A 9018-nucleotide genomic window follows, 5' to 3' on the forward strand; every position below is an offset into this window, starting at 1 on the left:
ACTTGTTCCTTTTCTGCTGAATATATAAGGTCCAGCGTGATTTAAATTCAAGCATGTTTCCAAAATATTTCACTTAATACAACATGTATAACGTATTGATTCTTTTTATTCCTTTGAACATACATTTGAAATTTGAAGATAATTTCATTGGAAAATTTGATTTAAAATGAGGTTCATGTGACTGAGATTCTAAAAAGACACATTCACACTGCCATTTCCATGATCAATCAAATTGCCTGTCCGCACTTTTGTTTATTATATTATGTCATTTACTTTACGATACACATTTTTTTACCAACGTAAAAAAAATTTAAGGCACATTATACCTCAGCAAAGAGTTGATATTTCCTTCTTAAACAAAGGGCAAACATGAGATTACTAAAAATTTTAAATAATGGTGACTTCGTACTGCGCATTGTCTTTGTCAGGTGGACGTTTGAGCTACGTTTATGAACACAAATTAATTATTTGAAGTGATATAGTATTAATTTATAATGTTGGCGTCTCTGGGTATATTTTATGCATCTAAAAAGCCAGTCGTACTTTGAACGTTAAAGGTATCTCAAATTAGAAGACTCAAGTTAGGATTTTGAGCATTATACGCGTAATGAGATGATAAAAGTTTTGTTAGACAAAAGTCACAAGATGTGTAGGTTTATGACTTAATATCGTTACAGTCGATATTGTTGTGAATCCGGGGCCTGACTTCCTTATCGAAACGTCGCCTGCCAGTGCCGTCACAACTATGACCGGTAATAAGCCATCATGGCTTGAATTGTCTGTTTTAATTTAATAAATTAAATATTGTTCGCTCTCTATTACTTTATCCTCTATTACATGGAACATTTCTTTACAGTCATTTATTAATTCTTAAAAGCTCTAAAAATATAGACATAAAGACATGGTTGGACGCACTTTTAAAACATTTATCAGTTTCAATTTAAATGGTTATAATTAGAAAAAAACTTATGTTCATCTCATGAACATTTTGTGCTAACAGTCTTTAAACCGACATTTTTCTAGATAATGAAATTGGCATTCCATTCAAATAGCACTATTCAAACGCTCATGCTTGTTCTAGTTTAAGTCTAAGTTTATTGTGTAATTTCATTCAACACCTTCGTTATCTTTGTTGGAAAGTGACACATTGTGGGCTCTGTATCAACAGCCGTATGAAGACATCTGCTAGATGTATTTTGAAATTAATTATTTTCATACTCTTTAGGCCAGCACAGGGGCAGGGAAGGTTGGGGGCGGACGGTATTTTGCATATATCGCTTTCATCCACAAACAATCTTTGTTTAAACAAGAATTTGCAACAGAGTTACCAACGTCCCCCGCCTCGGAGAATTTTTATACGAAGCATAAAATTGTGCTATTTCAAAAGATTGAGGTATGGATCTCAGGACTTTCAGTATAAACTTGTGATCAATGCTAGATCTGCAAAAGCAAAATCAAATTTATTTAAGAAATGAAATACAGAATTTAAAAATCTATCATGTTAAAATTTGACCTGTAATTGTGACCTTGACCTTGGAGGTAGTGGTTGCAGGTGTTAAGCATGACATATCGTCTTATTATTGTAACTATTTGTGCCAAGTTTTTTCAACATCCCTTGAACTGTGAAGAACTTATTTCGAACACAAAATATACCCTATGAGAGACTTTGAAAATCTTTGACCTCTAAGTGTGACTTTGGAGGTAGCAACACAGATGTTACGCATAACATATTATCTTATCATTGTGACTATTTGAGTAAAGTATTTTCAAAATCCCTTGATCTATGAAGACGTTATGGACAGGAAACAAAATATACCAGACTGTTAACCTTTGACCTCTAGGTGTGACCTTGACCTTGGAGGTAGGAATACAGGTGTTGTACTTGATATATAGTCTTCTATTGTGACTATGTGTGCCTAGTTATTTTTAAAATCCCGAAGAAGTTCTTAATCGGACACAAAATATACCCTAAAACAGACAATGTTAATTTTTGACCTCTAAGTGTGACCTTGAACTTGGAGGTAGGGATGCAGGTGTTGTGCATGACACATTATCATATTATAGTGAATATTTGTGGCAAGTATTTACAAAATCTTTCGATCTATGAAAACGTTACGGACTGGACACAAAAAACACCCTATAACAGACTATGTTAATCTTTGACCTCCAAGTGTGACCTTGACCTTGGAGGTAGGTGACCGGTTGTTGCGCATGACACATTATCTCATTATTGTGAACAAATGCGGCAAGTATTTACAAAATCCCTTCAAAAATAAAGAAGTTATAGACCGCACACATGAATGAGCAATTGCGACCTTGACCTTGACGCCTCGCCTTATTATAACAAACATTTGTGTTAAGTTATTTCATATTCCTTTGATAAATGACAAAGTTATGGACCGGACATGAAAGTGTGACGGACGGACAGACGGACGGACGGAGGCCATTTCTATATCCCCCTTTTTCTTCGCAAAGGCGGGGGACAATAATAACAATTTTGTATCATCGCGATAGCTACGTTGTTTCTTTTTTCATATTTTTTTACAACATTGACAAAGAAAAGTAATGGCATGTAAACAATAAATATATATTTCGATAAACATGAAAAAACAGCAACAACAAAAAGTTAGTGTTTTATTATTTTGTTAAACGTTCTTTGACATGTAATGATAATCAGCTGATAATGTAATGCAATTTATTAACATCATTTTAGTTTATATGATCTAATTACATAAAATTATTAGCAAAATTGTATCTATGGATGACGCATCTTAAACCCAATGCTAGAGGTATTTGATTGTACTTCACTTGCATATATCAACACTTTAACTTAATAAATGTGATTTTGAATTAATAATGCCATTTGACCAACATATATAAATGAATCAGTTAAACGTATTAGCAAGATCTTGTTTTATTATCTGATATTTATCAGCGTTCATTTTATTTAAATGTGTTTAGTTGATCATATTGCTGAGTTTTTGTTGCAGATTATTTAGGTAGTTAAAAGGAAAATATAATTTTCATAGAAAATAATCTTCTTCTGATGTATACCTGATACTGCTTCTATGTTTAACTCAAAATAATGAAACTTAAAAAAAGTTGTTGTGTCTTCGTTGAAAGAAACATATTGTGTAAAGAAATAACTAGTATTTTTCAAATCATATGGTAAGAATGTATACGCTTGTAACAGAAAGAATCTAGATAGATAAATTGATACGAGGCTTTTTTGATAACTACTTTCTTAATAACTAGCCATCATTTGCAGTCTCAATATTTGCTTCTACTGTTTTCGCTGTTTGCAAGTAAGTGTGAAAGTAAGGTAACATTTAAAATAAACTTTTAAAACTTTGTTACAAAAAAAGTTAGAAATGAATAAAGAATCAATATTAACGAACATGTTAATAATGAATAATTAAGCAATGTTATTGTTCGTCTATCATATAGACTCTAGTTCATTTTTTCACTGTTATTGTATTATACTTCTTTATTTTATACTGATCTTAATTAGATCTGCTAAAACTAATAACAAAGTCTTGTTTCCTATCAACACATTTTTGTAACGACATTCCATGATATAAACAATCCTGAGACATTGTCACTTTTATCGTTGAAATCTTTTACTAATGAATATTTCTCCACCAATGATTCTTTATTTGAAGCCTCCAATTTTTAGGTTTTCGTACATATTTACATTGTCAGTGGTATCGTGGGTTTGAAGAGCTGGAAAAAAAATAGTTAGATTTATTTGTATATAAGGTGAAACGGTTACAAAAGTTAAACAATTATCGAGATTTTTTGTTATGACAATTTTGTCTCAATGCGCATCTTGTCAAAACTAAAACTCATATCGTTGCAAAGTGTTTAGACAATATCAAACAAAATGTGTATAACTATGTTAAATACACTTGCTACTATATTTAATAGCACAATTGCCTATGATTTCAACTGATTATGAGTGCAAAAAGACCGATTTTCAGTCAGTGACCCGGGGCCGATAACTGATAATGATAATCGGCCAATTGAACATGAATACGTGCACAAACTGAAACAATAACGTCATATTTTTTGTCATCAAAACACCTGTAAATATAAAAGTAGGATTGAAGCACGAATAGCTTGATTTTATAATTAGAAATTAGCGTTTTTTCTACAAACACAGCTTTAATGAATTTAAAAAAAATACTAGCTACAATTTCATTCCGTGAACATAAATAGAACTTCTTGATTCGGTTACATTCACATAAGGAAAGCAACTCTGGAGAATTTACTGCAGAAATTACTGTAAAGTACAGTTGAAAACTACAGCATCGCAATTTAAATTAACGAAATTTCAAAGTAAATTTTAGATCTATCAAGTGTATTGATGACATTAATACACGTCATAGATTGGCCAGAAGGTGATAATCAGCCCTGAAATGAATAATTGCCCTCGGGCTGAAACCCTCGGGTATTCAGTTTTTACAGGCTTATTAAGACTTTGTATTAATCTCTTATTCTGTATAAACGCATTATCTTTCTATACATGTACTGCATAATACAATAATACTGGGAGCTGTTTCCATGTGCTCAACATATCGGAACCGTATTTTGAGTAAAAATATACTAGGTAAATGTCCATTGTATTTGTTTTGAATTTTGAAACAAATCGTCTACTTACCTATATCATCTCCTCCATTTGGAAACGGATTAATTCGAGCATCTTTTTCTTTTGGTATTTAGACTGTCATAGGTGTCTAACCTGTGAAATATTTGTATGATATACTTCTCGTTAAAAACATGACGTAACTATAACCTTATTTATTTAATACTAAATGGTATACATTTTGTTTTAAAATCTTGGATTTAAATATTATATTATTAGTCTGTAATTTAGTTTCACGCTCATTTGATCTTACCCGGAGTCTGCATTCTAAAATTAATCATTATCTTCAGGACGCAATGAGTTAATAACGATTCCTGCGTTATTTTTTACATACTAAGACAAACTATTGAAAACAGTAATTCTGCTGTTGTAATCTTACTACGAATTGAAATGTGAATAAACTTTATATTGATGAACATCCAGCAATATATTTTGTGATGTTCTTGTTTGCGATAATGTTAAACTAAAATATTGATATTTCCATGGAAATCTACATCATGTACATTGACTTGGTCCTTATTTATCTTTTCCGGGGTTTGATATATCTATATAAATATTCTAATTTTAGTATGAATCAAAAAAAACAAATATATAAACTTGGATACATACGTGTATTACATGGCAAGTATTATGTATTATATTCTCTTTCAGCATTACAGTACAGGCGTTTGCATTCATACGAAATTTAATATTTATACTTTTAAAACGACTAAAGAAAATATTAATTTGTCTACAATTTTAAAAAAATCTTGTTAAGTAAGGCCGATTGCTGAGGTATAATTTGCATAGTCCTTAAAGAAATTATTATATTAATAACATATATAATATTAATAACATATATAATAAAAAAGTATAGCTTACGTGTTGGAATCTCTGAAACCTGTGTAATGAAAAAAATAATTGAAAGATTTCCACAGCAATGTAAATGATATGTTTAAAACTATTTATTTAATGTTGTTGCTTTTCAGTATTTGATAGATTTGTTCAATATTAACTACTGGTGTTTTACTTCATTTCAAGATTTAAACTCAGGTTGTTTCCGTGTTCAATCAACTGTAAAACAGTAAAGCGTCCAACTATGTTGATCATATCACGATCCTAAGAACCCTGGTTATTCAAGGTTGTTCAAGGCGTTCACATTTTGAGGTTTTTAATTTTGTGTTAAGTAGATTTTGTTTTTATTATTACAATGGATAGTTATTCTTTTTGATTATTCAGGAGAAAATATAATTCTAGGAATGTTAATTATCAAAACAAAATCAAGCTTAACGTGCCGGAAAGAAATATAAATACTAATAACGTATCAACTATACTACCCTACTTATGCAGATTTTGATCATTTTAGACCTTGTGCTGTAACACATGTAATGTTATAACGATGGAAATAATCTTGATGAGGGATAAAGAGTAATGTCTTCGCAGCCGAAGCGGGTATTCTTTTTTTTAGTCCGGTAAAATAAAACATATATTGGCCTTTGGAAATCCTGTCAGGTATCCACCATTTATTGCATAATTCTGCGTTACGTATTGCACGAATCGTGCGTTGTTTTCACGTTCAGGCGTTACTGGGTATACACGGTGTAATATAAGCATAACAAAAAATGCAAGGTTTGGCGTTGACACGACCCGTAGATGGTTATTAATATCTGCATTTTAATGCTGCATGACAGTAACAATCCAGATAAAAAAGTTTTACACTGGGGAAAAGTACCAAAATATTGTGTTGTTGTTACACAAGTGTCATAGGAGATATGTTACATGATTGTATTGAGAAAAAAAAATAGCAAAAATGCGATTCCAAAAGTCAAAGGATCATGAACAGTGGGTGGAATTGAAAACATTGTTAATGAAGACAGACATCAAAAAGTTCTCAGTATCTCAGAAATTTACACAGTTGAAAATTGAGTGTGCTTAGAATTTCAAAAGACAATATATGTATGTTTCTTATAAGTAGGTGGCTTGACATTAAAAGAATATCCTTGACGCAGGTGATAAATTGAAAAGGAAACACATTAACATAATATCACATAACGAAGTGCCGGCCGCATTGCGATATCATGTAATCTTATCATTTGTTCGGTAAAATCAAATTGTATGATATATTGCTGTTTTTTGCATGTTTGCTCAACAATGGTGTATTAATTACTAGTAAAATATTTTGAAGCCCATTGAGTATTTTGTATTGCAAGACTTAGCAATTTATTAAATTAAAGTAAGTCCAGTTACATAGATGGTACTATGCTGCTTAAGTTAACATAATTATTACAAGGTTTTGAAGAGTTAGGAAACTAAAAGAAAATGATTATTTATTCATGTCTGATTCTTACCGTGTAAGACTTCATACGGTTCTTGGGATGTTGTATCAGACCGTGATGTTCTACAAAATATAATTGAATTACAACAGTTACTAGATTATTTACTTCTATACTTGTATGATTTGGTCAATTGAATAAGAAAGCAAATAGTATCGTAAAGGGTAAGATAAACGTTCTTAAAATTAAACACAAGATTCCCCATTTATAGCCAAAAGTAAGTGTTCACATTCACTTTTCGTCTTCTACACTATGATAGTAAAAATACATATTAAAACGTTTTTAATTTGTGAAATAAAAATACTTACGATTCATATATATTTCCATTAGCTTGCTCTATTTGGAAAAATATGTAAAACATATAAATGCTTTTATAACATCTACCGTATTTATTTTTTGCTCAATTTTATTTAGGTGCTTATATACCGATCTACAAAACATGGTTAAAAGAATGTTTACACCATAACAAAATGTTTCATTTTTAGTCGTAAATGCATTATGTTAAAGTTTAGTAAATAGGCATTAATATTCTTAACGATTAAATCACCACAAAATTCTTTTTCTTACAACGGGAAAAAAACTTGCATTGAAATATGTCACAAATTTACTAGATCGAATTCACTTGTACATATAAATAACCATACAAGTTAAGCATACCTTTCACCGATTTTCTTTTCTTCCATATGAAAAGCCCGATGCAAATAGCGGCAGCAATAAGTACTACAGTTATAATGACAGCGACAAAAAGTTCCAGTTCTGTGAAAGCGATTTGGAGCCTGAAACTCTAGAACACCATGTTTTTACTGACATTTTTTGCAGTGGCATATTGAATTCATACTTTCTGTATATGTTATTTATAAAAAATGTTATAACAATTTAATACTGTATCTAAATAATCATTTATACCCCATAGTTACCAGGCCAACCAGTTCTTACTGGCTTCCATTAAACTGTACCGAAGCTTTGAAAAAAACTTACCTCTTTCTATAACAAATGTTGTTGCTAACTCTGTGTATCCTAAACTCCCTATCGCATTGATAGAAACAATTCGAGGATTATATTTTTCTGGTGAAAGACCCTTTATATTTGCGGTATAGAAAGTACTGTTTAGTTATATTTACTGTCCACCTCGCTAACATTTAAACAGATTTGTCCATGTTTCTGTACCCACAATCGAGGTTTGTATGATAAAATATTGTTGAAGTCCTCCATTGAAGTCTTTTTGCCACACAAATTTTAGTACGTTTTTTTCTGACAGTAACTGTAAGAATTTAGGTGGCAAAGGTGGACCTGGAAATTCGAAAAAAATATCAATTGGCATTATAACTATCACATTTTCATAAGATAAATGTAAGCAAAGCCGAGAATTCGTGCAATTGTAAATCTTTCAAACTGATGCATACCTATGATACAATCCTTTTTGTTTTGATTCGATAAGACGTTTTTTGAAAATGTCAGGTAGATTATTAAAGCGAAGGAAGAAGTGTTGCGTATTTAAGCAAAATGTGACAAACAGCTGCATTTAGCGACAAAGTTGCTATTGTTACTGTATAGAAGCGTCCTTGTTCCAAACCATAATGTTCTACAAAAAAACCTGTTTAGGAGTTTATTATTCCTACGTAAAAGATACAAAAGCCTTATTAGGAGTTAAAATCTCCTACATAGGATATATACACCCTTTCAAACGAAGGAAATAAAAATGCCTAATTAGGTGTTTAAAACTTCTACGAAGTAAATTATGACTACGTAGGATATTAAAAGCATAATAAGGAGATTTCTATACAGAACTTTCCAACGTAGGAAATTAAAAATAAAACTAGATAAAAGTTTTAAACTCATACGCTTGACTTTTAAACCACCAAATAGAAGATTTAGAAAAAAAAACTTATTATGAAATTGAAACTCCTACGTATAATTAAATGTAGAATTAAATAACTACAACGTAGGATTTTGAAAATTCTTACAGAATACTTTTTATCTCGTACGTCTAGGATAAACATAAAACCTATTAGGACTTTAAACTCATACGTAGGACTTAATTACTTCAAGGTTGGACTTTGA

At 30.9% G+C, this 9018-nt stretch overlaps 1 long non-coding RNA gene across 1 annotated transcript; it reads right to left on the reverse strand.

Moving 5' to 3' along the window:
• Window positions 1–4660: 4660 nt before the first annotated feature.
• Window positions 4661–8069, reverse strand: LOC132753080 (uncharacterized). The gene is made up of 6 exons (XR_009628907.1): window positions 7936–8069; window positions 7615–7741; window positions 7266–7293; window positions 6973–7022; window positions 5507–5525; window positions 4661–4741 (listed from the first exon to the last, which is right to left on the reverse strand). It is a non-coding gene; the product is annotated as an uncharacterized LOC132753080 (long non-coding RNA).
• Between the last annotated feature and the right edge of the window lie 949 nt (window positions 8070–9018).

Source organism: Ruditapes philippinarum, unplaced genomic scaffold (genome assembly GCF_026571515.1).
Source record: "Ruditapes philippinarum isolate M1 unplaced genomic scaffold, ASM2657151v2 ctg16727_1_1_1_1, whole genome shotgun sequence".
In the NCBI taxonomy this organism is placed as follows: domain Eukaryota; kingdom Metazoa; phylum Mollusca; class Bivalvia; order Venerida; family Veneridae; genus Ruditapes; species Ruditapes philippinarum.